Source organism: Microtus oregoni, unplaced genomic scaffold (assembly GCF_018167655.1).
Source record: "Microtus oregoni isolate MIOR12 unplaced genomic scaffold, Mior012 000027F_ref0000203, whole genome shotgun sequence".
Lineage (NCBI taxonomy): Eukaryota > Metazoa > Chordata > Mammalia > Rodentia > Cricetidae > Microtus > Microtus oregoni.
In genome coordinates, this window is record NW_024543086.1 from 9,939,516 (window position 1) to 9,966,629 (window position 27,114).

Below are 27,114 nucleotides of genomic sequence, written 5' to 3' on the forward strand. Positions count from 1 at the left end.
TTAAAAATGTAAATTGCATGGTGGGTTCAATTGCAGAGCAGTTGGTGCCTGATAACCGTGGAAGGGATGCATTGGTACACTAAAAACAGTTAACAAGGGAGGCACCATTGTGTACAGGCACACATTGATCTCAACACTGTGCATGTTAAATTCAAGCACGATTGTAAAATGGCATCAGGTATTATGGACAGATATCTTATTTGGCATTTAAAACAATCTAATGTATGAATTATATTTCCCCACTAATGTATTAACTATATAATATACCCAGAGCTTGACTCAGAATCAGACACCACAAATGTGTCACAGACCGTTATTTATCTGAGTTGAGGGATTGTATTTTATCAATGAACCGTGAAATGTGTTATGGCAAAATGCTATGCTAAAAACTGATCACAAGAAATTCATGTGGGTAATAAACCTGAACGATTCAGTACCTTAAGATAGCACCATTCTAAGCGAACTAATGCTTCATGGATGTTCAACAGATAAGAGGCACCATAGGTCTCTGCTTGTCAACTTTAGCAAGATAAATGATTTCACGAGATTATGACTAAAAATATCTATCCAGCTCCCTTTTCCTTCATAAAAGGCAAGTTCACTCTGGTGCCTGAGTTGAATTTCTGTGTTGTAAAAATGGTATCATCTGACGGCTCTTAAATGACAAACCAGTTGTAAAGGGACTAAAAAATAATTTCCAAGTCCTCTCCGTAGCTATATTCATTATTAGAACTGGAGCCAGTTACAAAACCCTCTCAATCTCTATTCTCACCCAGGGACTCACTTTTGCTTCCCATTTCTCGAAAGCAATGTGGTATTTCTAACACTTTTTATTGCGATCCAGGGTTTGGACCCAAAATTCTTCATCAGCTACTTATCTTAGTACATTTGGATAATAGGAGGGTTAACAGGATCCTTTATGGTTCTGTGTAAAATTAAATTAGAGGGGTCCTGCAAAAGAAGAGGACTGCCATAATCACAATAAATGGGAATTTAGGATCTGTTCTTGTCACTTCCATCCTGCTCACATACTGGAGTCCTCTGTGCTTTAGTTTCTCAGGTATAAAGAAATAATAAAATTTTATTTGTTTCATGTTGATTTGAAGATATGACTGAGTACATGTAAATACAATATTCATATAACTATCTTACAAAAATGACTGGGCAACGCGTAGATAGCCAGTAAATGTAAATCTGTGTTTCAACAATTTATTCTTTTTTATTCCCAAATACCATCTTAGATTTACTTGAATTGTCTAAAGCTATTAAGCTGATTTTATAGGATGAATTAAACAGAAGAAAGCACATGGAAGAAGTGACATTTAATTCCCCTTTCTTCCAGAGGGTAAGATATGTTTGCATGGTTGATTGCCCTGAAGTTAATTTAATCAGACAATGATGGTTACCCACTATTTGACATCCACATCCCTTCCAACAAAAAATAAATAAATAAATAAATTCTGAATATTTTCCTTGTAAAAGGTATTTTAATCATTTCCCTTTCCCTCCCTGGTACTGTAACATCCCACCTTAAGCATAAACAATCATTTCTCTTCTGGAGTATATTAATATTCACACACAAGTTGTTGCACCAAACTAGACATTTTCTACCACATTTGTAAAATGCTTAAATAAACTGCTATGCACCAACCAAGATGCTAGTCTTGTCCTGCCCCTTACAGGCCACAGCTACACACTGACGTCTGCCTTGGGAAGGGCTTTCGAATCTTCCCTCTTTTGCGTAAAGAGAACGTACTCTCTTACCATCTTAGCCCGAGCTCACCTGTCAAGTCCCATTTTGATCATTTCCTCCTCAGGGAAGCAATTCCTGAACCTTTAACAGCATTTTACAAGCTTGCTTTGTTTACTTTCCTAACATTTGTCCTTGTTTTCAATAAGTTTTTTTTGCTTAAAATGATGCAGCCATTGGCACATCTTTTGCTATATGTGTGTCCTGCTGACTAAAGTAGAAGCCCCTTGAAGGTTTCATTGTGTTTTTCCTATACTACATAAAAATTAGCAAGCACATTATAGGCTCAATAAGTACATTTGGATTAATGGAAACACTCCACGATACTCAAACCTCCAAAATCAGCAATGAATGACCTAATGTCAATCATTATTTTAGTCTCCCTCCCTACTATGTTGTTTGGTGAAGTGGGTCCTAAGAGTAAGAATCAGTAGATGTAAGTTAGAACCCTAATTGGTGGCATCATGAAAACTTCTTTCAGATTCATTTAAATCAGCTGCAAATTTTGTGGCTTTCACTAAATAATTACAGTCTCTTTCATTTCTAAATTTTCAAACTTTTGACTCTGTAATCCTCCAAATTATCCCATTGACACCCATGATTACCTTCTTATACAGTCAATTACAACCATCACCACATTAAGAATTGCTGTGCCTTTGGAGGATGGCTTGGGAAAATCTGCTATGACAAAATGTCAGTGTCTTAGTTAAATGAATATGTACTTTATTTAACTAAATAACTGCTATATTTGAAAAATAATGAAAGCATATGAACACAGGAGACACAGACACTGAGTCAAAAGGCGCTTACTAAGTAAAGATATTTCAATCCCCCTGAGACTGCTCCATTCATCTTCCCCAAGCCTTGTGTGACAAAATCCCTATGGACACCTCTCTACCCTTATCCGTCCTCACCCCCACAGTGGCCAACACATCCTTATAATTTGTGTTTAACAGACGCATACATCCATTTGCCCCCTCTTAGAACATCTTAAATATAGTAGATAATACTCTGGTCTTCTCATCTTACAGCTAACCAATAACAGATATTTGAATAAGTTTCCAATGGTCAATTGGGGTAGAGACACATCTGTGATAGTTTCTCTGTTAAACACACTGGACACAGTGCCCAGGGTTCACAAAAGTTCTGGATTAATCTGTGTACCTGTGGGATGTGTGTGCGTGCGTGTGTGTGTGTGTGTGTGTGTGTGTGTATGTGTGTGTGTGTGAAGTATGGTGAACCCATACTACTGCATGTACTTTAATGTCAGAAGACAACTTTTGTGCCGTCTTTCCTTCCACTTTATTTCAGACAGGCTTTCATTCTTAGCAGCTGTAACTGTGTAAGCTAGACTAGCTAACACAGGAACTCTAAGAGATTCCTTATCTCTGGACTCCCAACTCCTTATAGGAATACTGGGATTACCTATACAAGCCACCACACCTGAGTTTGCTTGCGTTCCAGGGACTCCAAGAGTTTTTCACACTTGTGTGGTGAGCATTGTACCCTTTAAGTCATCTTCACTGATTTTAAATTTCTGTTAAACAAGATGGGAAAGTTGCAGTTTAAGGTAATGATGACGCCTTAGCCTATGTAAAAATGTCACTTTATGCCAAGCTCAGTCATCATAGAGAGCATTGCATACAAAGAAAGGGTGGGGTCACAGGTAGGCACAACATTTTCTTCTCAGATGCAAGTGGCTTCATGACTCTTTATTTTTTAGGTTCCTGTTTTAGGTCATCTCTTATATACAAAATGCTATTAACTACTGTTGTGTACCTGAGTTCATGTGGCTTAGAAACCACATATTTCATTTGCCAAGCTCTTTAAAGTTTAGACCTTAATTCTGTCATTGAGGATTTACACATTGCCTTTTCCCCTAAAGATGTTTTCTTCCCTAAGAAAAATTTCGCTTTCTTTCTATCTAATCCCATTCCATTAAGTCTTCAGAGCTAACCACCATTATGCATTGATAAAGGGGCCCATTTCATGCTGAGCTTAGTACTTGAACACATCTTTGGAATTATACCAAAAAATCATTAACTTTCAAAAGGTTTTATGCAGGTATCTTTCATACGGTATTGAATGTTGTGCTTTTGTTACGAAATAAATCAACTGGCTATTCAGCCTCGTGGAGGAAAATGAAAATTCTTTGGTTCCCAGGCAACACATACCTGTTGGTATTCACATTGCTGGGAAGTGTTTCTAAGAGCACATTGGTACTGAGATTGATTGGAAGATACTGAATGACGAATTGTTTTATGCAATATGATCATAACACACTGGGAAATGGCTTGATGCACTATAGAATTTAATTAATAGGAAACATTCCAAAACCCTCATTCTCTTTGGAGCTTCACAAGAATGATATGTTGAATGGCAGCACTTCCATGTGCAATCACGACTTACATTCACCTGTTATTACGGTTTCAAATGAGTTCCTTTCTTTTTCCCCACTTTTCATCTGTCTGCTAGTACTTTTAGTAGCGGTAGTCACTGTAGCATCAAAGAAAGACCACATGTTATAAAAGAAACATTTAGAGGTCACAAATTAGATGTTCTTTATGTAAGCTGTCCTAACATATTTTTTAAATGAAATGCAATTTTTAAATTGTGTGTATGTGTGTGTGTGTGTGTGTGTGTGTGTGTGTGTGTGTGAGAGAGAGAGAGAGAGAGAGAGAGAGAGAGAGAGAGAGAGTGTGTGTTCACATGTGTGACCACAGTTGCTGAAGGAGCCCAGAACAGGACATCAGCTCTTCTGGAGCTGGAGTTATAAACAGTTGTGGATTGCCCAGTAGGAAGTGCATGTTCTAAAGGAGAAATGCACACTCCTAACCACCAAGCAATCACTTCAGCCCCTTCTAACAGGTCTTTGGTTGTTGCTGAGTATTTTAAGTTTATTGCCTCTTCATTCTGGATGTTAGAATCCAGGAAGAGTCTTGGAGATCTAAAAGCAAGCTTGCATTCACTTGCGGTGGGAGGCAGGGAGGAATCTGACAGATTTTTTCTTAAATGTTATTCATCTTAGCAGTACTAGGGATTAAACCTTGGGACTTATGCAAGCTAATCAAATTAAGATACTGCCCAGCACAGTGGACTTAAGTTTAGTATTTTTTATCTTTAACTTGCTTACTATTCTTAATGACACTTTAAATAAACATTAAAGACATAAGTCATGATTTTGTTTTCCCGAAGTTTGTTTCCATAGCACCATTTTTATTGAAAATATATACTTTTCATAGAAACCAAAATCAAAGTGGATTATAACAGATCTTTAAATTGCATGAAAGTGGAATACCTTACTTTATTTGTTTTATTGTTCAATTACATAACTCACCAGGCAAGCTATTATTTGTGATCAGTTTTGCTACTTGACGATTAATTCAAATCAATGCTAGTATTGTCCTTAGGTATACTAACCCATGTTTATGTACTCTAAAGAAGTTTCACAGTCACAAACTACCTACACAAGCAACGTTGATGTGGACTAGGTGAGAATAGTGCTATTCTGACGTCAGGATGTGACACCCCGGGTGAGACTTGCCATCAACAACCCCAGCTTTGCAACTATTTGAAACCTGTATAGAAAGGGTTGTCTAAGAATCGATACCTAAAGTTCTATAAGCCATATAAACTAAAGTAAACCCGAGACAATAATAAAATTATTCAACTTCTGTGGTTGCTATAAGAATGTATAAATCCAGCCGGGCGATGGTGGCGCACGCCTTTAATCCCAGCACTCGGGAGGCAGAGGCAGGGAGATCTCTGTGAGTTCGAGACCAGCCTGGTCTACAGAGCTAGTTCCAGGACAGGCTCCAAAGCCACAGAGAAACCCTGTTTCGAAAAAAACCAAAAAAAAAAAAACAAACAAAAAAAAAAAAAAGAATCTATAAATCCCCTTTGTTCAGAACACACAGCAATGTCTAGTAAATAATTTTGCTTTATAACTATGTATCACTATTAAGCTATTAAAACATAAACGAATTCCATACATGGAAAACATGAGCCATGCTCTCTCTTTAGCTATGAACCTGATCATATAGCGACCAGATGCATACACGTTACAAGTTTCTTTTGGCTGACGTGATGATTCGGCATTTAAAAGTCCTCACTGTTCTTGCAGAAGGCCTGAATCAGAGTTCCTTCATCCATATAGGCTGTATTCCAACTCCCTGGAATTGCAACTCCAGGGAACCTACACCCTCTACACTGGTTGTATGCATATATACATACTCACACATGTAATATTTTCGATAACTTAAAAAGTACAAAACTATTTAGCATGCCAAATTAACAATTATTTTCTTTCAAAAACTGAGGGACTTAAATTAGTTTTCATAGTGCTATGTTAGTTGTTTTAGCTTTTATTTTTTTTCTATTATATTTGAGTGGTTTGAGTCACATACAACATATTACATTAAAGAATAATAATAAAAAGAATTCTTGGAACTTGTGGATCATATCATTGGGGCAGTCACACTCAAACTAGCTTGCATATACACTGACATACAGGTGGAAATACTACACATTCAAGTGAGGCTACACACATGCACAGATGTGTATATGTATGCATATTTGTTATCAGCCTTCATTGCAGTCTTTATCTTGACAAGAGAATTGAGTACAAAAATAGGTCCTATATGAATTATGGCTAAATTAGTTGGTTTTAAAGTTATTCACAGAAGTAAAAGGATCAGGACCGTTGGAGACTATTGGAAAAAAAAAATAATAATGAAAGAATTGAGAAGATGACCTGTGCAGAGATGAAACAGAAACGATATTTCCTAATCATGTACTGGCTTTTTGGAACCCTAGTCTATTTGTCTATTTGGATGCAAAGCTTCCTAGGACTGGATGTGGTGGGGGGGACTTCCCACAGGGCAGGATTCCCTGCCCTCTCTTAAGGAGAGAGGGGGAGGGAGGAGGGTGAGTGGAGAAGCCAAAGGGGAATGGGAAGAAAGGAAGAAGTGTAAATCTTTTTGAATGGAAAAATAAATAAAAAAGGGAAAAAAAAGAAAATAATGAGGATTCAAGATTTCTTCCATTTATTTCAAAGTCACAATGCATTTATACATTTTTGTGGTCTTTTCAGCCAGCCCTATAAATGGCAAATATCAAATTGTATTGAAATTCCTTGAGGATACAGCCTAAGAAAGAATATGCTTTATGCTTATTCAATCAAACTGGAATAAACTATATGAAAACAGGAGACTTCTAAGTCATAGTCTGGAAAAATAACATCAAAATTCTCTTGTCTTTCTACTTTCTAGTTTTCTTTTGATTTTCCTGAGTTTTTTGGTTTGTTTACTTGTTTCTTTGTTTCCTTAGAATTAGTGCAAAACACAGCTCATTCACACAGAAAGCTCTCTGTGTGAACCAGGTTGGGCTTGAACTGAAATTTGCTTGTTTGTTGCTGAGATTCTTGAGTTTTCAGATTTTTATCATCATTGTTTTTCTCCATGTCAGAACAAATCCTACCCCTGAGTAATAACAAGTTTCATTAGTGAAAAACAGATAAGCCTCAAGGATAAAGTCATGCAAACAAGTGTTATTTGTGAGTAGTTCTTCACAATTAAAATACAATTTAAAAATGCTGTCAGTGTTTAAGGTAAATAAATATTAATCCACATATTTCATAAAATTTATATTCCACATGTTATATATCTCAAGGAGATTTATGTATTTTCCTTGTACTTGTTTATGTTTCCTGTGACATTAATTTTTATTATCTTTCTTGGTTTTAACAATTCAACTGGGTTATTTGTTCAATTGAAGAAAATTATTAGCTAGATGAGGTGAGACATGACCATAATCTCTCAGACAGAAGATCATAATACAGAGATAGTCTAGGATGTATTGACAGTGAGATTTTATATCAGGAAACCAAAGTTAAAAATAAATAAATACTTTATAATATCTTACAGTTAATAAATATTTTACATTACCTTAGAGGTTAGTTGACAAAACTAATTAATAAATCTTGCCTTCTGTTTAGTGTTAAATATCCTACTAAAGTAGAAATCAGTAGATACCTGTCTTTCTCATAGAAATATTAGTATACATGGTAGCTTATTTGTAAAAATAATTTTATGGGGTCAAGAATGTTTTTCTGTTCTCAGTTCATAACTGGAGCTCACTTGTATTTCTATTCCTCCAGTGTGAGGTAGAACTTAGGACTAGATTTGCTTCCTACAGCTACTTAAAGAGACTCTAAACTCTGGGTACTTTAAAAGAGGAAGTTTTCATCTTGCAATTCTGGAACATGAAGCCTCAAATCAAAGTCATCAGCAGGATATGAAGGATTCAAAAGAGAATCCTGTCTTAACAGCTAACCTCGCCATTTCCTGACTCTTTGGCATCTGTTGGAGAAAAGTTGCTTCGCTTCAGTCCTATGGTCATCTTTTAATTGTAGAAATATTGTCATGATGTTGATATTTTTCCTTTTATTAGGATGCAAGTGAATGTCATAATTTTTATTTGATTACTTTTGGGGTGCTATGGTTGCTGGGGAAGCCTATTTTTAAAGAACATATGGTCTGAGGCATTGGGTCCTATTATTTCACTGTATTTTTTTTTTGAGAAGTCATATTCTGCAAAGACACTCTGAAACAAAATTACCACATGTTCTGTGTAGTGTTCGCATCCGATTTCTGATTTATGTGTTTTTGTGTTTATATGTGGTGTGGGGTTAAGTTATGGAACTAGAAAGGGGATAAAAGGGGAAAAGATTTTAAGAAAAGTGATGGAGTTGATAATAAAATGCATGAGATGAGACATGAAAGTGGAATGGGGGAATCGTAGGGGAAGAAAGCACAGATGGGAAAGAAAGGCAGATGAGGAAGAGGAGTGGATGGGAAAGGCGGAATCATCTACAGCGAAGTGCGAAGGAAATGCCATAATGGAGCTGTTACTAGGTACACCATATGATCAAGTAATGGTGTAAATCGGAATTTCCCCTTTCATCTCATAGGAGCCAGTAGAAGTTAGAAACTATGTGTGGACTAGGAAAGAAGAAATACCGTTAGTAAATGACAGGTTTTCAACAGCAGAGAATATCTGTTATTTAAATGTTGTGAAGTTGAGGGATGGTGCTCATGGAAAATCTTCCAAATAACTGGGCTGTGGTGGGGATAAAAGATCCAGGAGAATGAAATTCAGCAGCTCTTCAGTTTTTAACAAGTGCTTGTCATTTGTCCAAGTTAGACTTGGAGAATGTAAGAAAGGGTTCAAAGATAAACACATTCTCAATTTTCACAGGCATTGTACTTCAGAAGGGAACAAAGGGAAAAATTAGTCAAATGGTAAATAATGTTCATAGGCACTTTGATAACTGTTACACTGGAAATCCGTAAGGAAGATCCAAAAATAAAGCATCTTAAGAGAGCAGTGAAGGAATGCTGTCATGAAGATATGGAATCAGTGTGGTGACATGGAAGAGAGAAAAAAGGGGAACTGGCAGAATGGCAGTATTTTAGATTCTTAAATTGTGTGTGTGTGAACCTGTGTGTATGTGTGTGTGTGTATGTTTGTATGTTTCACATGTCCAAGGCACTTTCTGTTAGACTTTTCTTTGATTATAAAATGTTCCTTGCCACAAATCTAGCTGTCTGTCTGAGCCCTCTCATATTATATTCTGCTGGAAAATGCTGTTGTAGATGGAAAAAATGCGGTGGAAAGAGAGTATGGATTGGGGAAGAGAGCAAGGAAGAACCTGAATTCTGACAAAATGAAGTCAACTTCATTGAAGAGCGAGGACTGAAAAAAATAAGAAAATGAAAGCATGGCGGGCGGGGAGTGGGAACTCTGTGCCCAGGTGAGCTCCAGGGGTGCCAGTTTCAGGAAGAAACCATGGGTAATAGCTCTATAAAATGGAGTCCAGGGTTTTCTGAGAACACAGAATTCCTGACACCTCTAAGTCCATGTTCAGACAGAGATCTTCCGCAAGGGAGAGAGGGCAGCAGCATACCCTAGACATTGGTTACACAGAGAGACTTGAAGAAAAATAGTTTAAGGAACAATCTCACTATTTCTCTTGGATTGGTAAGTGAAAGAAAAAAATAATTTTTAAAAAGATTGTTTATCTTTACTCAGATTAAAGCCAAAAAGAAAAAAAAATCACAAAACTAAGATATCTTCTAACAGCAGTATTGTCATGTAGATAGTGTAGTGAAAATGCCTGGACCCTTATTCAACATGAAGCCAATCACTCAAGAGGTTCAGAAAGCAGATTAGATTCTTTAACTGCATGATTAAATTATATACCTGAACATACATGTTTTAATACAGTTTTATAATACCGGCTTACACACAAACACAAACATTTCACGTTTGCCTACCAAGAGAAGGTGTTAATGATTACTGAGTTTAATTTCGGTGCCTTTATTTGATCATGCTGTTGAAATGTTAGGAGTTATCAGGGGAAAATGTTAATTTGCCTGAAAACAGTCAGATTTCATCTTCAGGAATAGTTGTGTAATATTTGAGAGCTGGACAGATAGGCTCCTAGAAGTTTAAAAATAGAGCGTGAGGTCTAAGCCAGATGTGTCTCCCAAAGGCTGGGCTTTGCATTAAGCACCAATGTGATTCAACCTTAGAAGAGAAAAACAAAACAAAACTTCCTTCTATCAATGGATCTCCACCCAGTTTTTTCAAAACCCAAGGTTTTCCAAAGGTCCATCATGGCCAAACCCCCAGGATAGGATTTGTGTTCTTCCACAGTAGCACAAATGCTTCAGTAGAATCACTAGGCTTAATTTGGGTGACAGAGAATCTAAAACTCATTGACATAAATATGCTGAGGAAGGCATTGAAATCACACCAATAAGAAGAATAATGCTTAGTGGATCTTGTCTCCTGGGTGCCGAGGGAGAGAGAACAAGAATAAAATATGCAAAATGACGATATATCAAATGATAATATCTGCTCCATCAGTAATAATGAGTAGACATCTCAGAAATAGGGGAGCAGAAGAGAATTTGCAGAGAGTGGTCAACCTAGTATTCCTGATGAAAGACATTTGAATAAACATAAAGACAAAAAGCCTGAGGGTATCTGGGGTGAGAATATTCACAGAGAGCATCAGAAATAGCTTTGGAACTGAGGAAAGGGGACGTGTTTGTGAATGAGTACAGGGGTATGAAAATCGTTACCTTGATTTGAGCACATTCAAAGACAAAGATAGCTGTAAGAACAAGAGAGACAGTAGAGGTGAGAATGTACATCTTGCGGAGTAATACCTAGACTTGTGTTTTCACTGAGATCTAATATGAGTGGATAAAATTTTAGTGGAAAATGGTATATAATGTTTGTGCATTTTAAATGAATCATATGAAATAAAATAAAGTCATTGTAACGTGAAATTTCATGTTCCCAAAACAATCTCTGCAATACTGTGTTTGCCTGCACACAAGAAATTTTTATTAGCACTTCTAATGGATTAAATTGGGAAGACAAAAGTTCTATGTATTGCTAACAATATAGTCTAATGTTTATGTCAATATTTCCAGTTTTATCTATTTTCTTTATTATTGCTTATTTTCGTGTGTGTGTATGAACTACAAAAACACAACACACACACATATATGTATATAATCATTGAGCACTCTATTATAAAACAGGTAATACTCCGTCTTTATAAGTGGCTACACAATATTATCCACTATATTCTTTTTCTCTGCATATATATATATATATATATATATATATATCTTTTTATTATATCTAGTTGTTTCATTAGGTTGTACTGGTAAAAACTATAAACAGTTGTAAGACCAAAAGAGGTCTATCTGATTTCTAGTGTGATACTGTATTTATAATCCAACAAACAAATATATGCTCCAAATTATAGTGGCTTTGACAGGTTAAATATAGACATTGTAAAATGTGTTGGAAGATTTAATTTAAATGACTGTGGCATCTGTATACAGACTAGGATACAGAGAATCTAATTTCAACTTAGCCTTAAAGAAAGACACTGAAAATCACTTCCTGTCTTCATGGGATATTTGCCTTTCATTTAGTTTATGCTAAAAATCATTCATCTCTTTTGCTTCTATTTAAATCTGGGTAATGTTTAGTTTTTATTTCTCAGAAGTTATAATGTTTTAGAAAAACTTAAGGTTGAGTGTCTTCAATGTTTCCCAAGAAGTTTTTTCAACTTACCTTTTTGTCTTAACTTGCCTCTGACTTCATCATAGCTGTTTTCGTTAACATTTAGGTTTTAAAGTATTTCAGTTTTCTCCCCTCACCCTCTTTCTTTCTGTGTATGCATGTGTACTTGTGCATGCAGGTTCATGTTGAGACTGAAGAATGTGTTGGACCCTCTGGAGCTTAACATTATGAGCCACTTAATGTGGGTAATGTGAACAGTATCAGTATCTCTAGATGAGCAGTACAGGCTCTTGACTACAGACTTTTGTTCTAGGTCCCTGTTCTACCTATTTTATTTTAGGTCCTCGTTCTATATCTATTTTATGTATAAGTGCTCATTGTATAAGCCTGGTGATGTGCGTTTAACCTTGGAACCCATGTAAAGATGAGAGAAGAGAGCAGACTGAACAAAGTATTCTTGAAATTTCCATGAGTATACACTAAGGCATACATTGCACAAGCCCCCCCCCCCACACACACACAAAACCATCATCATCATCAGTAATAGTAAATAAAGCATAAATGGCTTATTTTTAAACAGATAATTCTGATTGCTTTGGTTTCTGTGTTTTCTAGTTGGTAAAAGATAGAAGCAAATGTTTTAATTTCAGGAAGTTGGTTGATTGCTGCAGGGGCTTAAATAAGCATGATGGCAGTGTAATGTTATAAGTGAAATAGATTACAAAGGTAAACTCATTATATTTGAGTCTTTAGCATAAATAAAGAGTCAGTGATGAAACTAATGTTTCTGACATTATCACCTGAAACATAAACGTGACTTTAACCAATTCTAAAATAGAGGCAGGTTTAGAATGAGACCACTAAGTAACTAACTGGGGACCTCAGCTTGGGCATCTGGGAGTCACTCTAGGTTCAAGTCTCTTGCCAACTCTAAGGTGGCTCCCTTAACTAAGAATTGTGCTTCCATGCTCCCCTATCCAACCTTCCTTTATCCCAATCCTCCTTTTCCCCCAAGTTCCCCCCATTCTCCCCTTCTCCCTTTTCTCTCCCCATCTCCCCTTACCCCCATCCCACCCCACCACTAAGATCTCAATTTTCTCCCCGGCAATTTTGTCTACTTCCCATAGCCAATAGGACAACTATATGTTTTTCCTTTGGTTCACCTTCTTACTTAGCTTCTTTGGGATCACCAATAGTAGACTCCGTTACCCTTGTTTTATGGCTAGAAACCAATTTTGAGTGAGTACTTCCCATATTCATCTTTTTGGGTCTGGGTTACCGCACTCAGGATAGTTCCTTGGGCAGCTGAGGATAGGGAACCTGAAATGACCCTATCCTATAGCAATACTGACGAATATCTTGCATATCATCATAGAACCTTCATCTGGTGATGGATGGAGATAGAGACAGAGACCCACACTGGAGCACTGGACTGAGCTCCCAAGGTCCCAATGAGGAGCAGAAGGAGGGAGAACATGAGCAAAGAAGTCGGGACCACGAGGGGTGCACCCACCCACTGAGACAGTCGAGCTGATCTATTGGGAGCTCACCAAGGCCAGCTGGACTGTGACTGAAAAAGCATGGGATAAAACTGGATTCTCTGAGCATGGCGAACAATGAGGGCTGATGAGAAGCCAAGGACAATGGCACGTGGTTTCGAACCTACGTAATGTGCTGGCTTTGTGGGAGCCTAGCCAGTTTGGATGTTCACCTTCTTAGGAATGGACGAAGAGGGGAGGACCTAGGACTTACCACAGGGCAGGGAACCCTGACTGCTCTTTGGACTGGAGAGGGAGGGGGAGAGGAATGAGGGGGAGGGGGAGAAGGGTGGGAGGAGGGGGAGAAGGGTGGGAGGAGGGGGAAGGAAATGGGAGGCTGGGAGGAGGTGGAAACTTGTTGTTTTTTTTTCCTCCTTTTCTCAATAAAAAAAAATGTAAAAAAAAAAAAAAAAAAGAATGAGACCACTAAAGGAAATGGTCAATGATGAGTAGGTAGTTGGATAGTCAACATTGGGAGAACAGTAGGCTGTGAAAATAGATTTTGGAGCTGTCAGCAGAGTAATGATGCTCAAAACTATGAGGTTGGGTAAAAGTACACCAGGCTTACAAGTGAGTAGAGCAGAAGGAGGAAATTTAGTCCTGGAGAAATAAGTCAAGTAAAACAATTCAGGTCACTTAATGCTGACATCCATGGGACAGGTCTATGGTGACTCTCATTGAAGGTGAGGGTTTTCAGGGTAGTCGGACACTGAAGGGGAAGTATAAGGGTGAAAAGAGACTGGTCCCATCTTAGCTCATTATAGTACTTTGTGAGGAACCAAGGAATCAGGGAATTGGGGTTTCAATTGAAAAAAATATCCTCACCATTAATTCCAGACTGCACCTTTTAGGTTGAGTAAAAATGAACTGGGAGAGTTTAGACATCCACAGTGCTTATATTTCCCAGCTGCCCACACACAAATAATCACACAGGTACTATACTAATTGCAATACTGTGTGTCTAATCGATCAGGCATATTCCGAGTTATATCTTGCATCTTGAATTAACACATTTCTATTTATGCATCACCATGAAGCTGTGGCTTGCCAGTAATGTTCTGGCATGTTTCTCCTTTGGCAACTGTATGGCATCTTCCTGACTCTGCCTTCTTTCTCCCTACATTCAGCTTTGTTTCTCCACCTACCTATATTCTGCCCTTTCATAGGCCAAAACAACTTCTTTGTTAACTATTGGTAATAAATCATACTCACAGTATTCAGAGGGTAATCCCCACATCAGTGCAGTTCACTTAGACAGTTTACAAAAGTACATGACTATTACCAGATTCATTTTTGTGCAGTAAAAAGGTAAAAGGAAGATTAGAAATACAGTGAATTTAAGAACTTTTGTTTATACTTGGGTTTTTATCATAAGTATAACTGGATATTTTATAATATAATTTATAATAAGCATTGTATAAGAAATAAAGCAAATTAAATGGTATAAAAATACACTGAGTTTATAACCTTAAGTCAGGGAGATAAGCTTTGACTCATCCTATGTTATACTGTCTAGTACTGAATAATAACATTTAGTCATTGGATAAGAACATTATCAAATGATTGCTTGTTTAACCTCAATGTGTATACAGTAATAGGAGTAGACAAATCAAATGATTAAACTAGGATTTGAGCAATTACAAGTGAAAGGAAGTAAGGCATTGAACTTCAAACATGCTGTGCTGTGAATTTAAGATTGTTAAGGAATGAAGTTAAGAAATGATGTAAAAATGGATATTTGTTAAATTTAAAGTGTTTGGCATCAAAGGAATGACTACTTGTTGAAACTTGGGAATTCATGGGGAAGTCTTAGGAAGTAGGAATTGATATTTGTAGATTAAAGAGATTCAAAAGTCAAAAGAGTCACAGTTGATAAAGTATGATAGATAATTTATTGTTGAAAGCTATGATAAAACAGCCATAATGTATTGGGTTAAAAAGCATCTATTTAATAAGAGATCATGAGATCATGATCTATTCTTTGTCTACTCAAGCATTAAGACACGGCACTCATAGAGAGAGTAGCATGAAGATATGAATCAGGAATCTTTATGGGAGATTGTGAAATGGTACATTTACCTGTAATTTTCCATCAATTATTCCCTTTTGTTTCCTCCAGGTACTTTTACTTTTGTATCTAAAATAAATTCTCTCTTATTTGTAGTTAGCAAAATCTTTCAAAAGCAAAAATCTTGTGCAATAATATTTTCCCCCAGGGAATAGCACACAACTATCTAACACCAAAACTAAGCCTTTGAAAACATACTTAAAGTAACATTAGACTGATCTGAGTGTGTTGTACTTATGTATTTAGAAGTGTTTGTGATTTTGTGTGTATATGTGTGTTGTTTTAAAATATATGGTATAATGTACCATACTTCTTTGATTGTCCTGTATGAAAGTCAAAATCTTGCATAATATAAGAAAGTCAGTTAGTAAAACTTTCCAAAATTATGATTTAAGGAAGAAATGTACAGACATATAAATGATGTAATTTGACACGAAAAAAGGCTGCACATTTGTTGTAAATCTGTTACAGAGTACTGACATTAGACTCAGAGACTGTGTTGTAGCTGCATCAGGTGGGCCTTCGTAGTAGGAGGCCATTTGTTCATTCCTGGATGCCCAGCCCACGAAATAATCACTCAGAAACGATATTATTTGCAATACTGTTTGGCCAATAGCTTAAGGGTATAGCTTGCTCTTATATCTTAAATTAACCCATTTCTATGACTTTATATTTTACCATGAAGCTTGTGACCTATCAGCAAGGTTCTAGTACAACTGTCTCCAGTGGCATACATAGCTTATCTTTGACACTGCCTTCTTCCTCCCAGAATTCAGTTTCGTTTTCCTGCCTAGTTCTATTCTGCTAAGCCCACTGGCTGGAACAGATTTATTCATTAACCGATAAAAGCAGCACATATACAGGAGGATTTCCCACACCAGGCCTTGGACCCCATGGCCAGTTTTTCTCTGTGTTTTGACCAGTTGTGAATCTATTCAATAGTTTCCATATGCTGCAAAATAAACTTCTTTGATGAGAGGTGAAAACTAAACTCATCTGTGGTAAAAAAAAAAGGCATATATTTATAATACAGTTAACAATTATATTAGTTTAGGAAAATGGCAGGAGTAGTTCTCTACATTCTATGATGGCTCTAATTATGGATAGTTTTCTAGATTTATACTGCCAGACATGAATTCCTTCATATTAGCGATCCATTTCCCATTAGAAAGCTGTTAGATTTTTCTAAAGTAAAAGTGCCATTACTGCACCATTGGGGATGTTTTTCACCCTCTCCCTTGCTGCGGGTTATAGCATTTAAAATTGGGTGGGAATGCTCCAAAGCTACAGAAAAAGCCTGTCTTAAAAATCCAAAAATAAAAAAAAAGTGAGACCATTGATTGATTTTCTATCTTTGCAACTTGTATACAACCATGTGATGCTTTAAGAGGAGGAATTCAGGATAAAAGTTTCTAGAGGTCAGTTCCAGCTCATTTAAACCAAGCTTTGTGTCTGATGTATGCAGTGTCTTTAGCAACAGGGTTTTATTTTCAATCTGAGAGGTAACTAAGAGCAGCATCAATACTTACTGAATGTCTTTTGCTCTGTCCATGACCAAAAATTTATAAAATAATGTTTCCCTATAGCTTTTCAGATACTATTACTGTTATTTCTCTCTCCTCCCCACAATTCTCTCCCCCCTGTTGGATTTCTTTCTCCTTCCCTAAATAGACCCACACGCAGAGTGTTTCCATTACTCCCGTCATAGCTCCTGTTTCCTTCTGTCTCCCTCTCTAGGTTGTCTTCTCAGCATAATCCCTTTCTATTTCCTGGCTCCTGTAATTACTCCGGTTTATATATTCACACCAGAATAGTGAAAGCTTAGATCCACAAATAAAGAGATCATGCTTCAATGTCTCTTTGGGTTTCAGTTATATCATTTCATAAAATATTTTCCTGTTGCATATATTCATTTACCTGAAAATTATATGACTTATTTTTTTTTCTTTTTTTCATTTTTTATTGCTTTATTTATTATTTTTCTCTGCTCTTCTCTCTTTCTCCCTTGCCATTCTACCCGATCCCATGATACCCACACTCCCAGTTTGCTCAGGAGATCTTTTCTTTTTCTACTTCCCATATGAGTTAGATCCATTTATGTGTCTCTTATGGTCCTCTTCGTTGTCCAGGTTCTCTGGGATTGTAAACTGTAGGCTGACTTTTCCTTGCTTTATGTCTTAAAACCACTCACAAATGAGTATATATTTTATTGTCTTTCTGGGTCTGGGTTACTACACTCAATCTGATGTTTTCTGGATCCATTCATTCTTATTCTGGCAAATTTCAAGATGTCATTATTTTTTTCTATTGTGTTGTACTTCATTGTTTAAATGTACCTTCAGTAGAGAGGCATAAACCAACCACACTGAACCTCATAGAAGAGAAAGTAGGAAGTACATTTAAACATATTGTCACAGGAGACCACTTTCTAAAAAAAAAAAAAAAACCCAGTAGCACAGACACTGAGAGAAATGATTAATAAATGGGACCTCCTGAAAATGAGAAGATTCTGTAAAGAAAAGGACATGATTTCTTTTCTATTAAAAGCTGAGTAGGTTAAAAATATAAAAGAAAAGTTATTTAAATAAAATAAAATGAAAAGGAAAGAAAAATACCTGATAAAATTTTAATTTTAAAAGGAGGAGGAACAGTAGATACTTCATGCTTAAAAGCTAGCATGCATCAAGTTCAAAAAATTAGAGCATTCTAGAGAGATGGTGGTTGTGACTGTTTCTGATGATGTCAGAATAGTTTATAATAGCAAACTGCATACTTAAAAATGTTTACAATGGAAATATTCTAGTAAGACTCTTTGACCACAATAAATTGCTTGTACATTTTAGAAGAGAGCTCAGAATTTCTGCATACAGTTGTTATGAACAATATTGCTATCAGAAAAAAATCAGCTAATTGTAAATGGAAAAAATAGGGAACTTTCATTCATTCATTAAATTCTTTTAAAAAAGCACACAGAGTGTTGGGAGTAAATATCTTGAAATTTTCATGAAATTCTCCCATTTAAGGAGCACCGACTTTCCTACTAATGGCCATATTTTCATATTAAGTGACCACCAGGTCATGTCACTCTTTATTTATAGGGGAGGACATATTCATCTATGTTCATATAGAAACAGAAGAGTTTTAGAGTAGATATTTCATGAAAACATCCTAATGTCTATTGCATTTTATTGAATAAAGGAGTATTATGGGATGCGTATGGTCCAGTTAATACAAAGCTGTTCACACATAAGATACATGTGAAGAAAAGTAAACAATTCAAGACATATGGTTTAGTAATGAGAATGAGTTCTTGAGAAAAGACATAGACCAAAATATTGTATACACACATATATAAATAATACCTAAATGCAAAACATATTAAAATACACATTTCTCCTTGTAAGTGTGTAAATTCTTAAGTTGTTTTAAAATTAGAGCTGTGAAATCAATATTATAGTAACAGTTTGGAAAATCAAACAAGGATTTCTTTTTTTATAGAAACTACTACATTTTTAACAAAGTAGCTAATTTTTCTTCATCCTCATCTTTTCTTACACAACATGGATTTATTTAAATACAACTTTTCATGTGGCATTTCCAAGTTTAATAAGCACGCAAAGAGTTGATGGATATTGAATTTTTCTATGTTTAACATTTTTATGTCTACTCTTAATAAATTTTGGTGAACTACAATAAATATGTAAGTAAGTATAGTGAATTTAATATTTCGTGGTGTTTTTTCCACAATAAATCTGAATGACTAGGAATAGTGTTCAAAGCTATAAATGACTGGCTGTGTGGGAGTCAAATGAGACTCCAGTGGTTCTTGCATCTAGAAGCAACATGTGACCTCATCAGCTGCTGCCTTCAGAACAGCCTGGTTCCACTATGATGAACTTTTTTATGATTTAGACATTACAGATTGACTTTCTTGCTTTTTCAAGCTGCATTATTTCACTTGCAGAAGAAAAACTATTTTCAATACTGAGACTTTCCCAAATATATATTGACTTCTGCATGTTATAATAGCAGTAACTTTTTATATTTAAGGACCGCAATATCTTGACTGTGTATGTTTTGTACTTGAGATGAAAAAATCCATTTTACTATTATTATTTATGATTATATGTACACGTGTGCTTCTAGGTGAAGGGTTATGTGCACATGTATGCAGACACCACAAAGGTCCAAAGAGTTGGATGGCTTGGACTAGAGTAACAGAAGGCTGTAAGCCCTTCAGTGAAGATGCTGGGAACTGGGTATCCTTTAGTGGGTTATCAAGTGTCCCTATGCTGACCTACCTCTCCAGCACCAAAGGAGCGAAATTTCATACTATAACTATCAAGGGGTCTGAGTTAAATTAGGTATCAATTATAGTTATTGATAACACATTTTTTCTCTTTGACCTTCCTTTATAAATATTTTACTGTTGTTAGTATAGAAATATTAGTATATATTTTTCAGGAATTTCATCTACTTTAACACTTGTTATTGGAAAGAGACATATACACTCTGCGTAAACGATACAGCTTGATATAGACACTAATGTAAATCTGTATCCATAGGAGATTATATTACCCAAATCTGCAACTCCCATTTCTCTTGTTTAATATTTTCAAGTAGTATGTTAATTGTACACTAGTCTCACATTCATAATTGTTTTAGTATTCATGTCTCCCAAACATTAGATACATTTCCAAACTGACAGTTTTACTGTTTTTGTGCTTAAATTTTCAGAACTAGGCAACTAAAATTCACAAATCATGAAGCATGTAACTAAAACTAGTAAAATCTCTACTTAAAATTCCAATACTGAATGGATCCGCTTGTAAGTCTATTAAAATGAGAATGTCAAATATAACAGTTGGAAAATAAGTTTTCCTTTACTTTCTCATGGCTACCACTGCCTTTGTTGTCATTAAGACAACATTTCTGCAATGATTTTTTTTCCTGAACATCTCAGTGGCGCTGCTGCCCAGGTTTCTTAAGATAGAAATTCTTAATCCACACATTCTGCTGTTTATAATGAGGCATGCATATTATCCATTTGCAAAATATGTGGACAGTTGCTACAAGACTATTTCTTTCCTTGTTGTTTTTTCTTCTCGAATCGTATTTTCATGATTTTAATTGGCTAATACAGCAAGGAGATGTTTTACAAACACATTTTTGTAAAGGATGGATAACAGCATCTGGTCTTAAAATCGTAAAACCACTTCAATAGAAGCAAAATAGTTGGATGTACATTAAAACTCTGTGTTTTCATATTATATGTATTTTGAGAAAAAAATGAGCAGATGATGACATGAATCCAGAAGGAATACTTTGTGGGCAAACACTTTGACCTTTGGCCTGGTGGATTGGTTTGTTCCTTTCTGACTATTTACAAGTGATACCAAAGAATACACACTTGAACTCTGTCCAAATGGGGAAGAATGTGATAAATATTTTAGAGCATCTTGTGGTCATGGCATTTCTGCGTCATCCATGACGCAGTTCTGTGTAATGTTTCTCAAAAGCATCCTCAAATCTGCTTACCAGGACCAGACATCAGAAGCTTGTCAATACATAGCTGGGATGCTTGTTTCAATCGCAGATGGTCTATACTCAACCCCTCACTTTCCAAGATACAAAGCAGGGTTTCAGCCCCTTCCCCATTTATTATTCAATACCACCTCTGTTGATTGAGCTCCTATACCTTTTTTAAAAGTCATGTCTTCGTAACATCTGTTCTATTGTCATTGTCTGATAATTGGTACATAGTTTTAAATACATTTAGCCTTTGTATTTGTGAATATAGTTGGAATTTCTCTGACAATTCTACCTTCTTATTTGTATAATTTTCCATTACGTGTATTATTCATTTCAGATATATTCTATTGATAATACTATATGTTTTCATTTTTTCTCTAAATAAAAATGTCAATATTTATGCTAGACCTTCAAAGCAAGGTTATTAAATGGCAAAGTTATTGACTTTTAAAAACTCTTAATCATATGAATAGTACTTGATAATCTTGAATATTTACTATCCAGTGAACATATTTAAATATAATCTGTTACATTGTTTGAAGGTGCCCTTTATGACTATAAATTGAAATACTTGAAATATATTAATAATTTAAGAAAATGTGCTATATTTTTCTACTGTACATTGTCTACCTGTGGTAGCAATACTAAGCTTCTATGATGCTTTCCATCAAATTTTTCAGCATCATAAAATAAAAACATTACAAAATGTTTATTTGATGTATTGAAAAGAAATATCATGTCTGAGTAAGGTAAGACGTCCTTCTATCCAAACAAGAAGGTCCACCAAGTAGGGTCATTTTTAAACTTTTAACTGGATTATTTTCATGCTATTAAGAATGACAAGGAAGTCATTCTTAATAGATATATAGGCAACACGGACAAGAGGAATGCATTCTTGTAAATAAAAATTTTACTAGTTTGATCCTTCCTAAGGGGTGGTTTTCAAGAGGCTCTTACACCATACCAAAGTGGAATAGAACCACGTTCATAGTGTTTGGTGGCTTAGAACATTTCAGAATCTAATTTTGTTTTCAACATTCATGTGAGTAGGTTCACATAAAATTTAAGGTTACCCAAAATAGTTGTGTGCAGTATTCAGATGAAGAATGCGCTGGTTGGATATACAGATGAAAGATTACTTTCCCAGGATCATCTTGAAAATGCCAGGTTATTTCTGTTCTCCCTCTTGACCACTTATAAGATAGAAATGATGATTACAACTCTGACCTATTTGCATTTGAGACATTAAACAAATTAACCCGAATATGAACTCTATCCATCAAAGTAATGGTGGTGAAATTGTTCATCCTATCATTGTATTTATACCTTCTCATACTAACAGAGACCTAATTTTAAAAGAAAATCTATTGAGAGATTGAAGCAGCCAAATCTGGTCTTAGCAAAGAATTCCTTAGAGCTATAAACAGCATGGAGCCCTGAATATGAGTATAATCACCCTACTCTTCTGGGAAACTGGTTTATAAGGCCATGAAAGACCCTTTCAACAACTCAGAGGACTTGTGCCAGACAGTAGTTCCATTGTTCACAAGAAAAGGCACAATTTAATAAAATAAAAATATGAAAAGAATCTTCTCAGCACATCGTCATTCTGTACCGTTTAAAGTTGGCTTTAAAGTTGTCTGCTCATTTTCCAATATGGAAGTCTAGAATGAAGGAGAAAAGGAGAACAGAGTTAAAGTCTGGAGTTGGGAACACATTAGCTACTTCCTTTTGTGGAGCATTTGAAGCATAGACCATTAAACTGTCTTTTCTCTTCAGGCAGCTTTTGGGTGCAGAGAAACATCAAAGCTCAGATGGAAATTGGTATCAAAAGAGAATGACAAATAAACCAAGCTTTAAAATTCATCACAAGAGATAATAGAGCCACTGAAATCTTCTTGTGTTGTGTACGTGTGTTCGTGCTAATATGAAGTTGCATTTATTGTTTAGATAAACATTCAGTTGTGTGCATTTTCATACTGTATTCAGAGGGCCACTTTGGATAATTCTTCAGGTCTGAATGCCAGCTTTTGATATTTGGGTCAGGTCCATCACTCACTGGCCTGGAGCTCACTAACAACTATGCTATGCTGGTTGGCTAGTAAACCCCAGGGATACTCCTACCTCTGTATTTTCAGATGTGGGTTTACAAGCATACACCTCAATGCTTGGCTGTTTTTCTATGATTTATGGGCATTGAACTCAGGCATCATGCTTGCAAGACAGGCACTCTTCCTATTGATCTATCTCCACAGCCCCCCCCCCCACTTATTTTGAGCACTCTAGGTAGTATGTGCAATATTGTACTAAAAAAATAAAAATTAGAAAAGGATAAAAGAAAGCGAGATGGAAGTAAATCTGATAGAGCACTTTCAGTGACCTTTTAAGAGTGTCTTAGATACACTCCCAGTGGCTTTGATAAAGTACCACAACATGGCTTACATAGAAGACAGGAAGGCATGCAGGTGAGGCTTGACAGGAGCAAGAAAATTTCTATTCATGTTGCCTCCACAGTCAAGAAGGCGAAAAGGAACAGGACATAAACACAGACTACAAAGCCTCCAGGTAAACCCGAGAGATCCCATTCCTCCAATAAGACTTTGCCTCCTAAGTTTCCCCAATATTTCCAAATGGAGCTACCAATTGTGACCATGAATTCAAATACTTGAGGCTATAGGGGTTGTTTCTTATTTAAGCCATTATAGAAGTCTTCGTAAATACTGTGAAATATGGCCTTGTTTTTGTCTATTAATGACCAAGAGTAAGTCATGGCACTTTTAATTTATCTTCTTTTTTTTTGTAACAGGTCATAGAGGTATATCTTGAAATATGATCATACCCACCTCCATTTTCCTCATCCATTTTCTTCCCTGTCCCTATAACATGTCACCTTTCACTCTCAGTCTTTTACTTTTTCATTGTTTTTTATTTATTCCTTCCTCCCTTCTCATGAATTCCACACTCCCAATTTACTCAGTAGATTTTTTTCTTCTTATTTAGATTCGTGTATGTCTCTCTTAGGGTCCTCTTGGCTGTCTAGGTTCTCTGGGGATGTCGATTATAGGCTGTTTTGTTTTTTTTGTTTTGTTTTTTTTTTGTTTTTTTTTTGCTTTATGTCTAAAAGCCATTTATGAGTGAGCACATATTATAATTGTCTTTCTGGTTCTGAGTTACCTCACTCAGTTTGGTTTTGCCTGGATCCATCCATTTGCCTTCAAATTTCAAGTTTTATTATTATTATTTAGCACTGAGTAGTAAGCCATTGTGTAAATGTACCACATTTTCTTTATCCATTCTTCGGTTGAGGGGAATCTAGGCTGTTTACAGGTTTTGACTATTACAAATAATGCTGAACATATGAACATAGTTGAGCACATATCCTTGTGGTATGATTAAGCTTCCTTTGGATATATACCCAAAAGTGGTATTGTCAGGTCTTGAAGAAGATTGTTTCCTAATTTTGTGAGAAATCATCACACTTATTTACAATGTGGCTTTACAAGTTTGCACTTCCACCGGCAACAGAGGAGTGTTGCCCTTACCACACATCCTTTCTAACATAAGCTGTCATAAGTGTCAGAATCTTAGCCATTCTGACAGGTGTAAGATGGATTCTCAGAGTTGTTTTCATTTGGATTTCTCTGATGGCTAAGGATGTTGAACATTTCCTTAGGTGTTTCACCCATTTGAGATTCGTCTGTTGAGGTTCGTCTGTTGAGAGTTCTCTGTTTAGGTCTACACTCCATTTTTTCTTGTGTTATTATTTTTGATGTCAAGTTTCTTGAAGTTTTTTTTATATATTTTGGAGATCCACCTTCTATTTGTCGTGGGGTTGGTGAAGAGCTTTTCCCATTTTGTAGGCTGCAGTTTTGTCTTGTTGACCATGACCTTTGCTTTCTACAAGTTTCTCAGTTTTATGTACTGTTAATGCTGACTGTATGTTTACAAATATACAGCCTTCCCCACATCCCAGGAGTCTAAGGAATCTATGATGAGCATGTGTAAATAGCCTTGTTAATTTGCCTTCTTTTTTTTCCCTTTGAGATTACTCCACTCCTCCCCCCGGCTGTCCTGGAACTCACTAATTAGAGAAGGCTGATCTCGAACTTATAGAAACACACCTGCCTCTGCCTTCTGTATGTTAAGAAAATAAGTGTGGGCTATTACCTATTTTGCCGGTTTTCTTTCTTCCTTCCTACTTTCCTTCCTTTCTTTCTTTCTTTCTTTCTTTCTTTTTATTGAGCTCTACATTTTTCTCTGCTTCGCTCCATGCCTCTCCCCTCTCCCTTCAACCCTCCCCTCCCCCAAGGTCCCCATGCTCCTAATTTATTTAGGAGATCTTATCTTTATCTACTTCCCATGTAGATTAGATCCATGTATGTTTCTCAAAGAGTCCTCGTTGTTGTCTAAGTTCTCTGGAATGGTGGTTTGTAGACTGGTTTTCTTTGCTTTATGCTTAAAAACCACTTATGAGTGATAATTGTCTCTCTGTGTCTGGGATACCTCATTCAAAATAATGTTTTCTATCTCCATTTGCCTGAAAAATTCAAGATGTCATTATTTTTTTCTGTAGTATGGAGTACTACATTATTTTTTTAGTACCCCATCCATTGAATAAATGTACCAAAATATAGAGAGAACTCAAGAAATTGGTCATCAAAAGAACAAATAATCCAATAAATTGGAATATAAACCTAAAAAGAGAACTCTCAATAGAAGAATCTAAAATGACTGAAAGACACTTAAGGAAATGTTCAACATCTTTAGTCATCAGAGAAATGCAAATCAAAACAATTCTGAGATTCCATCTTTCACCTGCAAGAATGGTCAAGATCAAAAACACTGATGACAATTTATGTTAGAAAGGTTGTGAGGAAAAGGAAACACCCCTGCATTGCTGGTGGGAATGCAAACTGGTACAGCCCCTTTGGATGTCAGTGTGGCAATTTTTCAGAAAATTAGAAAACAACCTTCCTCAAGACCCAGTAATACCACTTTTGAATATATATCCAAATGATGTCCATTTGTATTCTAAAGAGAGAGAGAAAGAAAGCATGAAGCCATTCGAGTGGAGAGGTGGGAAAGAGATCGCAGAGAGGATACTACTTTTTCAGAATATGTTTTATGGAAAGAAATTTATTCTCAATAAAACGTATGATTTTCTTTCTTTTAGCAACTATGAGCTGCCAATGAGTTCTCAGTAAGGGCCGTAGCTTTGAGAGTACCTCTTTATCTGTACTAGAATCTTGGCTTTACTTGGTTACATTTTGTTCAGGTAATCATAGCTTCTGTAGGTTCATGAATGCTTTGTCTAGGCACATTTCTATATTATCACTCAGGTGATTTAGTGATGACTTCAATCCTTGCCCTGTATTCATACACATGATCTTTTCCATTTCCAAATGTGATCTGGAGACAGTGGAGCAAAAATGAAAAGGGGCCTGTCCTGATTTCATAAGAATTATTGAGTCCAATAGCTCAGGACTGGCTATTAGGTGAACTGCTGACCTTCTAGTTGATGCAGTTTTCAGAAGTGCTTAACTTAGTAGCAGAGAAGAGCTTACCCCCTGGTGAAATCAGGATCAATACTTATTAAATACTTCATGAACTCTATTCATTTCTAAAACAGCCACTTGTCTGCCCTTCCTGTCATGTTCAGAATTAATTTGATATGTGATACAATCCATACATTTTATATTAGGTTACTTGTATTCTGAAAAGGGAAAAGGCATGCTGATGCCTGGGAGAAGGGCTGTTGGTGTTCATTCTGTCATTAACAATCTGTTCTCTCCTTTATTATTAATTACATTTTTAATTAATCATTTAACTCAGCATACAAAGTGATAGGTTTATTATGACATTTTTATACATATATGCTATTGGATGTTTCTCTTTCCCATTCTACTCTCTAACTCTCCCTGCCCCCAATATCTTTATTATAACATTTTTTCTACACAAATTTCCTTTACTTTCCCTCTGAAATTTGTTAAAAATAGTAGGATTAATTCCACGAGGAAAATTCAAAACATTTGCTCCATGTTTCCTTCTTAAGGATTTGGGTGCAAGAGAAGTGATTTCTGTAAACAGATATTAATTATTTTGATGGTTTCTATGTA